Genomic DNA, 17,305 nt, shown 5'->3' with positions numbered 1-17,305 from the left:
TTCAATACCGACTGACTTTTTCTATAAAATACATTTCAATGATAACACGCACATATATACATAGCCTGTAATATAATATACACTCACAAACACATATATATAGGTGTCAGGAACCATAAAGGGAGTACACACACACACACACACACACACAAAAACACACAATATTGAGATGATGATGAATTGTTATAAACAAATCACAGACATGGCAAGATACCATGTTTTTCACCCTTCTAATATATTCTTGTCCTTAGCTGTTCAAATTCACTCCCAGTTCTGTCTGAACATTGCCAAAAATAAGTTTCTTAAATACATGTAGACCTTGTGACAATTTTCCTGTGTGACGTTGCTTTGTACAAAATTAACATAAATGAAAACAGTTTCTTAGTATGTTCATACTTCGTATGTGTCGTTTAAATTCGTTATTGTTGTACTATTGACTATTAAAAATAATTCACTAAAACTTTAATCAGTGAACAGTTGTGCATTCATTTAAGTAGCCACATGATGGCACTGTTGTATTGCATGAGCGTTCAAGTATGTGAGGCTTATTCTGTATAATACGATGACATTCATTAATTAATTAACTTGTTCATGTGTTCGTTCATTCATTTAATCATTCACCTCTCCAGATGTTACCTTTTTACATGCATCAGGGAATCTTGCAGTCTTCTCAAGCAAATGTTGCCAAACTAATACCAGTAATAAACACAATGCCACACAGTGGTCAGAGTTGCACAACACAGTGGATGACTCTGACAAACAGTGCAAAATTTCAGATGTAAAGAGTTCTGTTTCCTGTACTAGTCGTAAGTAACATTAATACATCAAAGTAAATATATAACATGTTAATGTGTGATATTAAAACGAATATGGACATCGTGTTAATTGTACACATATCACATTATGGTAAACTATTCGGCACCCATTTAAAATTTTGAGTCACAATGGTTATAAACTCTATCACTGACTCTGTTCATTTGTATTTCGAGTGTGATTCATTGATCAAATAAACAAATTTCAATAGAATTTGACGGATATCCTCATTTATTAAAAAAACATTTCAATAGAGACCACAATATTGTCATAATAACCATGTAGTAAAAATCTGGCATCCCTAGCTACAATGCAAGTTATGATCTGTATCGGAACCATTAAATCAGATTGATTTTTTTCTTAAATACAAATAATTAAAGTTACACTGAATTTATGTATTAGAAGAATTAAATGATAAACCAGCATTGCTACTACATTTGTGGCTTTATATGTATCAGTGTTTATTGCATCTGTGTGTTTGTATAATTACAGACAGTAAAAATAAAAACACACTTTCATATTTCAGTCATGATGGGCTATGCATTCATATGGTTGTGGTTTGAGTATTTGCGTATGCAAACATTTGTGTGTGTCTACACTTAAGGTCAAAAGAATAATGCCTTATTAAGACAGTCCATATGGTCAGAATGATTGTATCACAGAGCCAAAAGGCAAACATAACAAAGCTAACTAACAAATGCGTATTAATAAATAAAACAAAAAGGCCCGGTTTCACAGACACGGCTGAGCTTAAACCACGACTATGCCATAGTTGAATTAAGATATTTATGTCGCTTTTATAAAAATGCCTTAAATAATACATTACTTGTGTTTATCTTGAGACAAAACAATTGTACTAATATATTTTAAGATATTTGACATTATTCTGAAAAACACACGAGCAACTGTTAGCCCGACTGAAACAAATCCAAAAGTCTTTGAAGGGAATGTGTGTGTATGTGTTTGTGACACATGACAGCTGTGGTTCTTTGATGTTTGGGATTACAGTTGAATTACATCATGGTTCTGTGAATAGGAGCACCTGTAGTGTGATAGAAAAGAAATGCTACAGTACACAGATGAAAATACGGGCTGGACTTGGGTCCCCCCCTGGTGGCCAAAGGCATGAAGTTTACATTTACATTTATTCATTTGGCAGATGCTTTTATCCAAAGCGACCAGTAGGCCACAGCTGACCCTCTTTCTTTTATCTTTCTTTTGCTGCTGCATAACATGTAAGCATTCAGACCTTCACACCATCATAAGCAATAGTTCATCTTCAAAATGAAAATTCTGTCATTATTTACATTTAAAACCCGTATGACATTCTTTCTTCTGCAGAACACAAAAGCAGACATTTTGAAAAATGTTGGTAACAGAAAACCATTGGTCCCTATTGACTTGCATTGCTTTTGTATCCATACAAATGAATGAGCCAATGGTGACCAACGGTTTTTGGTTACCAACATTTTCCTAAATATCTTCTTTTGTGTTCTGCAGAAGAAAGAAAATCAGACAGATTTAAAATGATAACAGATTGCGTAAATAATGAAATAATTAATCATTATGAACGAAAACTATTGCTTTAAACTGATCCTAAGATTTTTTGAATATTTCAGTGTGCACTATCCTGTGCATTGTTTTGAAAAATGGTCTTTAATGCATCATTGTAATCTATGCAGTAACACGCAGCAGCAAACCTTAACTGTGTAAGGCTTCGGTCCAGACCAGGCTCTTAATCGAAGCCAGAGCACTGCAGGGCGTCAAGCTGAATGGTTAATGACTGAATTACAATCAGGTTTGGGCGAGAGCGGGATTAGTTCAGTCTTTGAAGGTCTGATGTGGTTTCTGGTTCCACAGTGCATCAGTGCCTTGCATGTTGAGAACAAAGTGTGTGTGTGTGTGTGTGTGCGCTGGAATGTTACTTGTTTTTACGGAACAAAACAGGGCAGAATGTTACACAATCCTACTGCTCTACCCCGCCTTAAACCTAAATTATATCTCCTTTCTGGTTGTATTTTCCCACTGATCGCTCCATTTTCCCTTCTCCCACTTGAGCTTCTCACACACTACGTGTTTCTTCCTGACACCAACAACAACTCTCTCTCTCTTGCAGTATCTATATTTTGTGAGATCAGCCCTGGCTGAGTAGATTGGAGTGGACAGCAGTTCAGAGCACACACTCTCTGCCTCTGTGCCTAATCCCTGACCTAAAAACAGAGAGTGAGAGGCAGCCATCGCCTTTTAAATGCATTTGTATTCTTTTTTCTGTCCCTTTATATTATGAAAAGCTTATGTGTGCTTTTGTGGCAGGTTGTGTACTGGTTATGTTTTTCTCTGTTTGCATCTTAAAATGTATTGCTATGAAATTCATATTTTGACAAATCAAGTAAGATGGTGGGGGTGGAGTTTGGGATGAATGTCTTTAATTAAGATAAAAAAAAGATATGAGTGTAAGAAAAAACCTCACTGTAATTCTGTGTAATTATAATACAGGTTATGAGTTACCATGAGTTGGTTTCAGTAGTGCCACATCTGGTCAGGAGGAGAATTTACACACTAGTTCGACTGCCAGACTATGCCTGCCACATCATTAAAAATGCATAAGCCATTTTCTTATTAATATTTCACACAAGCAAGCATCCTATCACCAATGCAGCTGTAACAGGGCTACAGAGAGAGCGAGAGAACGGTATGTATGTGTGTCATATCATAGTATTATAAACAATCCTGCAACAGCATAAATATAATGTATATATGCACAGATGTCTGAATTGTGATTCTGGCTTGGAAATTTTAAAGAATTCCAGTTACTTTATTACAATATATTTGTTGTAACAAGTTAATAGTTCATTATTAGATCTAGCAGAGTCTTAACTTTGTCATCACTAAATATGTTTTCGTATTCTTTGTATTGTATTGCATCATTGTATTCCATATATTTATTGCAGCAGTAGACTAGTTGTCTAGTGGTTGCATGCTTTCTCTCATACACACACAAACAATTTGGGGAAGGGAAATGTGTATTTATTTGTATATTCATGCTCATTTGGGTCTAGGTCTGTTTCAATGACCACTGTAAGCATGATGTACAAAGCACCGTCTAGTGGTGAACAGTTAAATTGTATTAAAAATAGTAAATAATATACACTCTACATTCATGAGTAATAGAAAAGAAAATGGAAATGACATCTCTTTAATATCTCAACATTTCATGGACAGTTGTGTCCCACTGCTTAGGTCTCCAGCTTAACACGTTTCTTTCCTGAGACCATACACGTTTCCTCTAGAGTTTAAGACAATGTCAACAATGTCTCAAACTATGCTCAACCTTTTTGCCAAGATACTGCAATCACAGTCTGTTATCAAGACAAAGAAATGTCAATATTAAAGGGAAAGTTCCCCCAAAAAGGAAAATTATGTCATGAATTATCTCAAGATGTTCAAAACCTATATACATTTCTTTGTTCTGTTGAACACGAAGAAGGATTTTTTGGAAAACAGAATTTCAGTTTTGGGTGGAGTATCCCTTTGATGTTTCTTATTAAATTTGTCACATGCAAATGAGTTTATTTGCAAAAACAGAATCTTTTTTATTTAAAAAAATCATGCTTTTTATTATGTTATCAGGTGTTAGTTGTATTTTATTTTATTATTACTTGATCTAAACAACCCAACTCAGATATTACTTGGAATGTACAATAAACATTTTATCTTTTGCAAATTAACTCTTCCAATAACTTCATGTATGCAATGCACCTAGCATTCACGATTCTTTACTGTATCCGCAAGTTAAATAGCATGTCCATTTTATTTCTTACTTGAAACTTTTTAAAAATGTAAGAGAAATACTAGTAGTATAAATATAATTTGTGGTTCCTAAAACAATTACAGTACAGTTTATTTTCCATAAAAGATGTGTGAAGTGTGATACATGTTTTCCAGCCAATCCCCTAGCAATGTATCTGGTTGCCATAACGATAACCTCACACGCTTGCTGCTGCTCCCTGCTGTCCTGTCAGCGCAAGCAGCTTTTCAAGTTAGTTCGCATGAATGACTGTTAGTGAAGTTTCAGCCTCATTTATATAGAGTGCTTCAAATCGGTATCACGTAGGATTATAAAATGTTTTTTTAAATCAGAGCCACTTTAAAATCATCTGACCATCCTACACAAATATAAAATTAATCATTATTACAGAAACATTTTAAATATTATAACACACATGCTCACACACAAGCATGCAAAAACATAAAGCAAAGGTTATAGTGGTGCCAGTGACATCCCTTGGCATCCTGTTGTAGAACAGGGGCCTGTGTGTGTGTGTGTGTAAAGGATTGATCCAGTCATCCTACCAGCACCAGAACCCTGTGAGACATGAGGCGGTAAGAGAGAGAGGGGGATGGAGGAAGAAGAGAGAGAGAGAGAGAGCAGCCACAGCAGCAGCAGTGCTATTCAAGCTAACTCGTTATGTCCCGGGCTTATTGGAAAACAGTCCAACTGAAGCTCAGCACTGAAATTAGTTATTGATCTTGCCTCCCCATCCTCGACCGCCCTCCCCCACCCTCCGCTTTGGGACCGCAAAACCCTCTTCTGCTGATTCCTGCTCTTTTTCATTTGTTCACCTCTCTCGTTCGTTCCCTGGCTCTCTCTTTCACCACACACCTCTTTTCTTTCCATACATTCATCCACGTTTTACGGTGACAGTCCTTTGTTCCCTAGAACCAGCCTTCTGGGTTTCTGATCATTCTCTCTCTCTCTCTCTCTCTCTCTCTCTCTTGTCAGTGGCTCCTTGATTGGTTAACCTTGCACTCCTTTCCCTCTCTGTTTTTCTTTCTCTTCTTATATCTAAATGTATGCTTACCCATCCCTTTAAAAATAAAAAATGTTTTCTTGCCCATGCCGTCCTTCCACCCTCGCCCTAATTTTACCTCTCTGGTTGTTATTTTCTTATCTGCGAGTGGTTCTTTCTCTTTTATTCCTCATCTTTGCTCAGATGCATCAACTCTAAAGTCAGCCGCACACACTGGTTATAATTTAAAGGAAAGAGCGAGCGAGCGAGAGATAGATAGATGAATAAATGCAGATGTAATTGGCGCAGTGAGGTGAAAAAGAATGCCAGAATGTGCCGTAATGGTCACAGCATAATTCTGAAACTGAAAATAAACACATTTCACACAAAGAAATCTGCATTCTGTTACCAATACACGACTAAAGGAACTGCATTTGCAGCCAGTGCATGATGATGCCAGTGTGACAGATCTGTGTCAGACCATGTAAACAAATACAAGGCGAAGATTAAGCCAAAAATTGGATATTTAGAAAAACACCAGCGTACATTTCACTACTAATCCTGTTTATTTTAAGATAACTATAGAGTTTGCACTTAGGTTCTGTAAAAAATAAATGCTGTCTCAGATTCGCCTTGGCAAAAGTGTAGACACACGTGCTATGTTTTATTTTGGCTGCGTAAGAGTATCAACACGTAAAGCAACACTAGACTTTGCAGTGTGAAGACATTATGAAGAGATAAATAGATGCAAGTAAGGAAGACCAACGTAATTGCATTGTATTTCCTGAGTTATGGTAAGATTTCTCATCTGTTTCTTATAGTATAAAACAAATAAAGTGGGTTGAAAGACATTGTAAAAATCTGCTTTACTGCTTTTAATTTAACCGTATTAATGCAAAAGTAACTCTTATTGTGAGTAGCGCATTTGCTATGTAAAGGGATAGTTCACCCAAAAATGAAAATTCTGGCATCATTTACTCACCCTCTTATCATTTCAAACATAGAAGAGAAGACAACAGAATATATTTTGAGGAAAGTTGGTAACTGAACAGCGCCGGCACCCATTCACCGGCACCCATTCACTTTTATTGTGGTCACAAAACCAAAAGTTTCTTTTTCAAAACCACAAAAAGTTAAGGGGTGCCGGTTAACAACATTCATCAAAACATATTCTTTTGTGTACTGCGGAAGAAAGAAAGTCAAACAGGTTTGAAATGAGGGTGAGTAAAAGATGACAGAATTTTTTTAATTTTTATTGTTGGGTGAACTACCTCTTTAAAACTAAAAAAAGTCACATCACATACAAATCACACAAGTTTAGTAGTATTGTGCCATTGTTAACTTTTATTTTCCTTCATAGGACAGGAAAAGCACCCACATGAGTCTTTTAGTCACATGAACGTCGAACCAGCGACCATTCCAAAGACCAGCTTACCATCCACCACTATGATTAGCTCAAAACTATAGGTCAGGGCAAAGATTCAGCCTCATGTTCCCAGACTACACTGCTTTCAGACCTCCACACCACAAATAAGTTTAAAAGAACTTGGACTCTGATTGGGTCATTAATTTAAGTGTCATTGACTAATGGTTAAGTTGCAATTAAATGACAAAAAATGAACATTGAGGTGATTCAGTAAGAGAATGGCATTGATGTAGTCCAAGTTGGCTTATATATCCTTCTACTGCCATTTGGCTAGCAAACCCATAATGCTCTGGGAAAACAAAGTTCTGTTTTAGCTTGTCAGGGTTCAAAATGAAGTTGAGCAAATGGAAGAACAAACAACAGCTGAACTTCACGAACATAGTGCTCTCTCTCTCCTGCACACGAGTGGATGTGACATGTGCGCATGCTCCTTCTCTCGCTCTCCATGGTTGATGCGTGGACATGCCGCCTGCTTTTCCGGGAGAATTGTCCAATAAGGGACTAAGAAAAGTTGATATGTTAGCTTTCCTGTAGCTCAGTGGTAAGAGCATTGTGTTAACAACGTAAGGTTGTGGGTTCGAACACAGGGGATTCCTATGTAAGTCGCTTTGGATAAAAGCGTCTGCTAAATGTTATGTAAAGTTTTTTCATTTAAAAAAAAACTTAACGAAACCTGTACGAACACTGGGGTAGTGTATCGGGCACACAAATAATACGTAATACGTCAAACTTGTTTTTTGACAAGTTGACCATGTTAAGCTTCAGAATGAATGACACACCGTTGCACCGACCCTTTAACAGTTGTTATAAAAGGGATTAATGGACTTCCATCCATCCATCCATTTTCTTCCGCTTTATTCGGGGCCGGGTCGCGGGGGCAGCAGTCTAAGTAGAGATGCCCAGACATCCCTCACCCTAGACACTTCCTCTAGCTCTTCCGGGGGGACACCGAGGCATTCCTAGGCCAGCCGGGAGACATAGTCCCACCAGCGTGTCCTAGGTCTTCCCCGGGGTCTCATCCCGTTCGGACAGGCCCGGAACACCTTCCGGGGAAGGTGTCCAGGAGGTATCCGGAACAGATGCCCAAGCCACCTCAGCGGACTCCTCTTGGTGTTGAGGAGCAGTGGCTCTACCCTGAGCTCCTCCCGGGTGACCGAGCTTCTCACCCTATCTCTAAGGGATCGCCCAGCCACCCTGCGGAGGAAGCTCATTTCGGCCGCCTGTATCCGGGATCTTGTACTTTCAGTCATGACCCAAAGCTCATGGCCATAGGTGAGAGTAGGAACGTAGATTGATCGGTAAATTGAGAGCTTCGCCGTGCAGCTCAGCTCTTTCTTCATCACGACAGACCGGTACATCGACCGCTTTACTGCAGAAGCTGCACCGATCCGTTTGTCAATCTCCCGTTCCATCCTTCCCTCACTCGTGAACAAGACCCCAAGATACTTAAACTCCTCCACCAGAGGCAGGAACTCTTCACCAACCTGAAGTGGGCAAGCCACCCTTTTCCGACTGAGGACCATGGCCTCGGATTTGGAGGTACTGATTTTCATTCCAGCCGCTTCACACTCAGCTGTAAACCGTCCCAGTGCATGCTGAAGGTCCTGGCTTGAAGGGGCCAACACGACAACATCATCCGCAAATAGCAGAGACGAAATCGTGTGGTCCCCAAACCTGACACCCTCCGGCCAAACCTGAAGCTCTGCCGGAGGTGGGAGTTAAAGATCTCTCTGACAGGAGACTCGGCCAGACATTCCCAGCAGACCCTTACAGTACGTTTGGGTCTGCCGAGTCTGTCCAGCTTCCTCTCTTGCCATCGGATTCAACTCAACACCAGGTGGTGATCAGTTGACAGCTCTGCCCCTCTCTTAACCCGAGTGTCCAAAACATACGGTCGCAGGTCAGATGAAACGACCACAAAGTCGTGGTGTCCTGGTGCCACGTGTACTGATGGACACCCTTATGCTTGAACATGGTGTTCGTTATAGACAAACTGTGACTAGCACAAAAGTCCAAAAAAACAGGCCCGGGGCCGGTGCTCGTATGCGAGCGCCTGCTGGCCGGGCCTTTCCCCACGGGGTCCGGCCGGGCTCAACTTGCCTTCCCGTGGGCTCACCACGTGCGGGAGGGACCATAGGGGGTCGGTGCATAGTGGATCGGGTGGCAGTCGAAGGAGAGTGCCTCGACAGCCCGATCCCTGGACATTAATGGACTTAAAAATTAAAAACAAAAACTTGAGGAGGGTGAGTTTTTAAAAAGATTTTGAGAATTGAATGTGATCGGACCCTTTTGTAAGAATATCAGTAAGCATCACTAATGCACTGATTACCGCAGTGTGTTGGATCGGATGTAAACATGTACATTCAGATAGAGAGTGGAGGTATGACATGACTTCTACCTTAAACATGATTGTTTTTTAACGTTTTTCGTCATAAAGACAATTTGACCGATTTGAGTCAATGACAACATTATAAATTACCGAGTTGAAAAGGAGTCGACGAGAGTCGATTCCTGACTTGGAGTCAAATCCGACTTTAGGGACAATAAGAGTCGAGGAATCAACCATACTGTGATCTTCAATGTACACCAGTCTCTGAGGTGGTAAACACTGAAGTGACGCTCAAAGATTTTAAAATGCCAATGAGAAACAGTGAGGAGCTGCGTGCGGATGAGGTTTGAATGTTGCTAATTCGATGCACAATTAGCAAATGTCAACAGATACAATGTTTGATTTTAAATATATATACAGTATATAGACCTCTTCGGATGACTTAACCAAGGCTGGACTTCGTGTTTCAGTAACACCGGCTGAATTCCGAAATCGCATAGCCGGTGTTACTGAAATACAAAGTTCTTCTGTTTCAGTTAAAGCTTTGCCGTATTTATAAAACAGCGGGTGAGAATTTCCCTGCTGGGGCACTATTTCTCGTGAGATTTGGACGTGTGTATACTACTGTTGCGTCCGAATACGCCTACTTACCTACTATATAGTATGAGAAAACACAGTAGTATGTCCGAATCCTCAGTATTCATAAAAGAATAGGTGAGAAATTCCCCGAAAAACACACGCCTTCGAAGTAGACTTAACATTACATATATTAAACCATACGCAAGTTAAAGAGGCTTTTTAATGTTTGTGTAACATGTGACCTGTAATCTTCTCAATAAGTATTGCAAATGAGCACATCACAGTAATGTAGCTTACGTCCGTTAATATCTGGGACAAAGTATTGTTGGAATTCATTCTAACATTAACAAACTGTAGAAGTACTGCCAATTGATGATTAATATAGTTAACTAATGTTTACAAATGGAACCTTATTACAAAGTTACCAATTGTTTTTCATTATTCATTATTCACACTGGATTGAAATCAGTAGAAGACCCACAAATCTGAATTTAACCCTCATATTTTCCTCATTTCCTGTTTACACTACTGGTATTTGGGGTCAGTATGACCCCAGGAATTCATGAAGTAATTGTAAAACAATATAAATTTTTAATAATACCAATAATATATACTTTTTTGTTTACTTCTCATCTATACATTAATGCTTTGTTTTGGGAGATATGAAGTACTTTTGTATCTATTTACCACAAAATTCCTATATTCCTACTATATCATTAGCTTGAATGTGAAATATTACAATTTGTATGAAAGAAATCCTAAAATGATTATCCAAATCTATTTGAAGTTTTCCTGGATATCGATCTAGGTCTAGGTGTAGAATTCTGCCATCTGCTGATTGGAGATAAACCTAAAAGGATTACAGTAATAAAATTAATTGTTTTGTCCTGCGGAGGGCCATTGAGAGCCATTGATTTAACTGGATGTGGCTAACTGCTCGTTCACAACATTTGTGATTTTGTGAAAATAAATATTCTTTCAAATAGTAAAAGTTTGGTGGTTTTTTTTGCATTTTGAAATGTCAGCTTTGTAACTCGTGCTGCTGAAGATCTCCTTGGCCCCTGTGGAGTTGTGTGTGCTTGTATACATGGTTTACGAGGACACAAATGTGTGTGATGACAACTTATATCTGTATAACAACGTAAACACACTTCCTGTGTCCTCGTAAACTAAATCACAAAAAAAACATTCTAACTGATGATATTTTGAAAAAGTAAAATAATGCCAAATGTTTTCCGTTATGGTAAGGTTTAGGGGTAGGGTTAGGGAAAAGAAAATACAGTTTGTACATCATTACGTCTATGGAGAGTCCTCATAAACCACATATACAAGTTTGTGTGCACGCGTGAACATGTCTTTTCTACATTACATACATGGTCTAGTACAAGGCCTTCCTTTCTGTAAGGACATTTTCTGATTTATGCCCGATTTATAGAGATTCCTTTATTAAATAATTTACTGTTAAATATAGTCTTATACTGTATGTGGAGGTTATATGGCATAAAAAATATATAGTGTTAAAAATGAATGTCATACAATTCAGTGTACTGTATATGATATTGCTAATGGAAACAGAAGATTAAAACTTTGCTTTTCTCTTAAACATTTTATGTTCTTCAAGATTTTTTTACAATTAAAAGTGTAAATGTGGTGGATTACAGCCAACTAATGAAAAGTAAGCTGATATTTTTACCAAGTTGTACAACATCTTTACACTGGCGCTCTGTTATGTCAATTAACATACACAAAATAATCAACATCTCGGCGCAATATATTTCCCACTGTGTGTATTTGCCATTTAATGCAGCTTTTATTCAGCAAATGCTTAAGATAGCCAAATTTAACAATAATATAATTGGCTCATAATGGTTTGAGGGTATGGGGGTGTCCCGTACTTTTTAAATAGGTGGTCCTGTCCAATTGTGGCCCCTGGGCAGCATTACTATTTGAGGGTAAACCCAAAGAGAAAAAACACAGAAACAGGGGTTATATTTTGGAGTCAAACAGGAAGTAGAAACCTCAATGAAGCCGTAGCCTTCTTACCGCTCAACACACTCTTACTTCACAACTAGCCAGTTTCTGTTCAAATCTCACCCGGCTGGGAAAAGCAGTTTCAGAAGGAGCAGGACTAGTAAAGGGGGTTGGTGGGAGAATGGGAACAAAGCAGGAATTTAAATGGAAACCTTCAACCCCCCCTCCTTCTCTCGCTCCCCCTCGGAACCCTTCCGCACCAGCCACAGGGCCTCTAAGCCCCCGCCTTTTAACGTGGCTGTCAAGGCTCCGCACTGCGGGGGTTGCTATATATCCTGGCTTTAGTGGGGGTGTGGTAAGATAAGGGTCTTCACCAGGCATTTGTGGCTGTGGGATGTGGTATGTGGGTGTTTTACGGTCATGATGACAAGAGTGACATGGTGAGGTGAAGGATATGTTTACACTATACCACTGGCAAAAGGGGATCCCCCGCTTACTCTCCCAAATGGAGAAAAAAAACTTCCTGGAACCTTCCTCATAGCACATGGGTTTGTTTTAGCCATCTTTGTTTGTGGGGTCCTGGATACCCTCCACAGTGGGGACAAAATGTCACAAAAATATGGACACCAGTCATTTTTGAAAAAACACACAAACACTAAATAAATGGTGTTTATTTGAAAATGTAAAAATGCATAAAGTGTTGTGTAAGGGGAAGGTAGGGTTAGGGTATACAATATACAGTTTGTATTGTATAAAAAGCATTATATAACATCATACAAGGACATTTTAACTGTACAATGGGCCTAATAAACATACTACACTGTTACTTAAAGGAAAAGTTTACCCAAAAATTACAATTCTGTCGTAATTTACTCACCCTTAAATTGTTCCAAATCTGTATAAACGTCTTTGTTCTGATGAAAACAGAGAAAGATATTTGGAAGAATGCCTGTAACTAAACACTTCTTGGAAATTAAAAAAGCTTTATGCATTTTTCAGTTAAAATTGCTTTATACATTTTTCAGTTCTGTTGTACACAAAATAAGATATTTGGAAGAATTCAGGAAAGCAAACAGTTCTGAGGCACTTTTGACTACCATTTTTATCTTTCCTACAATGGTAGTCAATGTTGGCCAATAACTGTTTGGTTACAAGCATTCTTCCAAATATCTTTCTCTGTGTTTATCAAAACAAATAAATGTATATAGATTTGGAACAACTCAAGGGTAAGTAAACGATGACAGGATTTTTATTTTTGGGTGAACTGTCCCTTTAAGACAAAGTAAAAAGCTTGGTTTGAAAATAATATTTTAGTTTTACTTGGAAATGTATGAAATGTCCTAACCAATGTAGTGAAACTATCCTGGGTGTGTCCATTAGACCCTTAAATTCCAATATGGTAATCCAATAACCAAATTCCAAGGAGGGGGGTTGATCTCATGGCTAACTAAGAATAAAGATTAACAACTTCTGACACCTAACTCTATAAAACAAATGTCTTACGGGCGCATAAGGCTGCAGAAGAAATCACATTGTTTTATGAGAGAAATTGTATTTATCGTATTCTACAGATGAGATAACTGGAGATCTATATGAAAAGGGAGGTCTTCACTCTATTCCACGAAAGAAATTACCTCAAGAATTCAATAAAGCATCTTTTTCTACTCTAAAGGAAAGAACGATTCACGCCGATAATATATCAATAGCAAATTCACTATGCTAGTATTGTTGTTTGATTCAGTGTTGTCAGTTATAATCATTTGAAAATATGCCTGAGCTTTTTAGCACAAAAACAATGATCTCTCAAGAAGACTAGATAGAGACTAAAATTTTAAATTTTAACTGGTACAGAAATATCTGAAAGCATTCTGAATATATATTAATATAGCCATGTGTAGCTTTTTATGTCTGATCTTAATGCAGAGATTTACTAAGTCAACAGAAGGTTTAGTGATGAGGACGTAGCTGCTTTATTTTGCTATTATATGTTCATGTCACCTATTGTTCTGAGACTAGCCTTCTCTACCATCATATAATAGTCATGGAATCTGAAAATGTGAGCCAGGAAAACAGTCATCTCCTTCCATGAGTTCTCTCCTCCACCCACCATTTCCCCCTATTCGACAGAAATCAAGAGGAAAGTGCGTCATAACTAAGGAAATACTTCCAGGAAGTTGACCAAATGTAGAAAACATGACAAATACCGTAAAGAATATACATCTGACAATTGTTTTAGTCTATTAGTGTAATAAAATGACTAAACAGACTCTAATTTCCTTAAAATGTGCTTGCCATCTATTTGGCTGATCCGTTTATAATACAAAAATCTCCTCAGTCTGTGAATCACAAAATACTGCTGCAATTCTGAAATATCTGCAAACAAACGTCGAAAAAGTTGAATACATTTGATGACATGTAGTTGCCTACTGTGAAGTATAAAGGTTAAGTCTAGTGAAATCTCAATTGTGCACTTGTGGCAATTGGCCTCTGGTGGTGCTCCAGGAACAGCCAACTGTCATGTGATCATTGCAGTAGCAACCATCAGCCATCAGGTGGCACTGTTAGTTAGGGCACTTACCAGTATGCTTGACCCAGCCCTAGCAAGGTACTCAATGCTGCTAGCACAGGAAGAAATGAAGTGGATTATTTGGCCCATAAAAAGTACATGGGGCTGAGTTCACTGACTGGAAATCGCAGAGGAGACAGGGCAGAGAGCGGAGGTGAGACAACCTCATCTGCCTCAGCAGGACTCTGGAGCCTACTCACGCATTTATCACAGAGGAGATCGGTAACACATTCACTGCGTCTCACCACGTTGTGGAAAACCTTGATCTTTTCCAATTAACCAGCTGCAACACTCCACCGTTTGGGGTATGGGTACAGCTAGTGCCATTAAACTTTGATTAAATCTGTATAAATGTAAAGAGTCCTGGACCTACTCAACTACACTGTTTGGTTAAAAAACGGGGATCACAAGTATTTTACTCCTCCATTAAACCAAGGAACTATATGAGCACAAGCCTTAAAATAGAATGTCAACTCCACCCTCACGTTGTTCCTCCATGTTTCTCTGTTTTCGAAGATGAACTCCTAAAGGCAAATCCCAAAGTCATAAGGAACAACCAGACGGTTTTGTACCGTAGGCAAAACAGTTTCTGTTAGGGTTAGCATTATTGTGTGCTGTGAAAACCTCTTTAGCTCTACAGCAGCGCAGCTCTTGTTTACCAGAAACAAAATGACGTAGGCCGTTACATAAGATTCATTCTGCCTTTCACAGAAAGTGGTATGGAGCAATCTACTTGTCATAAGTCAACTAAGCTACACCGGCAAACAATATCACCTTCCGTGCTGGGTGTGACACGCTAACAATGTTGATTGACTCTTAAGGGCATGGCAAGGCTAGCGCCTTCACGTGTTTGTGTCTGAAGTGGTTCTTGATAGTGTTTCCTAAATATGTTTCTTCTGATTTAGCTTTCTCATTTAAGTTATCCAGTTAATGTGACTCTCCAAAGTGAAATTGTCCTCTCTCCCCCTCCTTTCTCCATTGTGGTGAGTCAAACAGTAACATTTCCCTCTCAACTCCGCTTTGCCCTCTCTCTCTCTCTCTCTTTCTCTCTCTTGCTCTCTTTTTGGAGATTAAACGGGCATCCTGCCAGTTTTTCATATTTCCTGGCAGCAAAGGGGCCAGCCAACTTCCTGGAAGGGAGGGGCATACTGAAAGGTTACATTTGCACAATGTGCCTATGGAAAAACACAGAGCGGGGAGAGAGCGCGAGAGAGGGAGCAAGCGGAGAAAGGAGGGGCGGCAGGGGAACAGATAGGGTGAGAGAATGGGAGGGGGGAGCTTGAGAGAGCGTTAGGCAGCTTGGGCTAAACTAAACGACTCCACCATTCTGCTGTGCTCGGGTAATGGAAAAAGCCCTCCAGGGGAATATTCAGCATGCAAGAGTATCGAGTTGCTCTCCATCATTACAATGCTGCCTAACACCCCATCCTCCCCACGCCCCCTCAGTCCCTCCCCCGCAACGGCCCCCTCCTCCTTGCCAGCTTCATTTTTCCCTCCTTTTTCTCCCATCCATGCGTCTATGAAATAAAAAGCCTTCTGGGAGACTAGCTGAGGGCCACGGGAGCTTGTTTGAATCTGGCCTATTTAAAGTTGCTGTGAATAGGTGTGTAAGTGCATCTGTTTGTCGGGATGAGTTTATTCGGTGAAGTGCGACAGAAGTAGCCTGGCTGGTTTTGGAGGTGTGCGGTTGTTTCGGTTCACGTGTGTAGTCGATTGTAGAGAAACAAACTATTTATTTCATGATTATGGCAACGGGGAAAGAAGAGCGAGAAAGAGAGATCAAATTACGAATAAAAAAGTAATGGTAGTCTGCAATGGTAGTTATTATGTCAAAAGCTAGGTAAAAACGAAATACACCACAGTTAGAAATATTTAATTGTATAGTTGTTATATTTTACTAACCACACACCTAGTCTCAGACGTTCTGATGTATTTGGTATTGGGCACAAAACTTGGAGCTTGTAAAAATGGCAAGCTCCAATCGGATTGTCTCGTTGAAACAAAACTCACAGGAGTGTTCTGGTCAAAAAAAACAAATTTTTCTGAAAACCCAACAAGTTTTCTTGATTATTTAAATAAAGATGTTTTAAATTTTGCATTCCTTTTTATTTGGACTTTGAATTATTATTATGTATTGTGAAATGCCATAATCAGACCTGGATGCCTTGACCAAATAATAGTTTTTAGTTTAACTGGTGAAGAATACAACCTGCAATGGCAAGTTCATGGGTTTGATTTTTGAGTGCACATGTTTATAAAATGTATGTAATAGCACTTTAAGTTGCTTTGGATAATTACTTTTTTCAAATTTCCCAAATGTAAAATAATAGGTACTTATTTTTGGTCAAATGTCAAGTTCTTCTTTTAATTTCCTGGTAATGGTTCTACTTATAGAGACTGCATATTTTGAATTACATTTTCAGAATTGGTCTATTATTTTGCTATAATTGATACACTGTGATATTTGCCCACCCCAAATGGCATGGTGGTGTAAGTGGGTGGTTCTTGGCCAGAATTTGCAATGTGGACCAGACTTTTTTATGCTCTGATATTCTCACATCGTTCCATTACATAATCAACATCTGTGCAAATAATAGACCAACACAAATAAATAGACTGACCATTTGGTTCGACTGGTGTTGGTAATGACATTAATAAATAAAGGTACACTTCACACCAAAATACAATCTATAATACCACACTTCACACCAGAATTCACACTCTGTAAGAAAATAAACTGGAATTTGAATGACATTATGTAGACCATACTGAATTATAATTCAGTGAAATGCAACAGATAATGGCATTCTGCAAAGTAGTGTTCATTCTAC

This window comes from Barbatula barbatula (genome assembly GCF_947034865.1).
Source record: "Barbatula barbatula genome assembly, chromosome: 2".
Classification (NCBI taxonomy): Eukaryota; Metazoa; Chordata; class Actinopteri; order Cypriniformes; family Nemacheilidae; genus Barbatula; species Barbatula barbatula.
The sequence above is the reverse complement of the archived record's forward strand: the minus strand, read 5'-3'. Positions refer to the sequence as shown.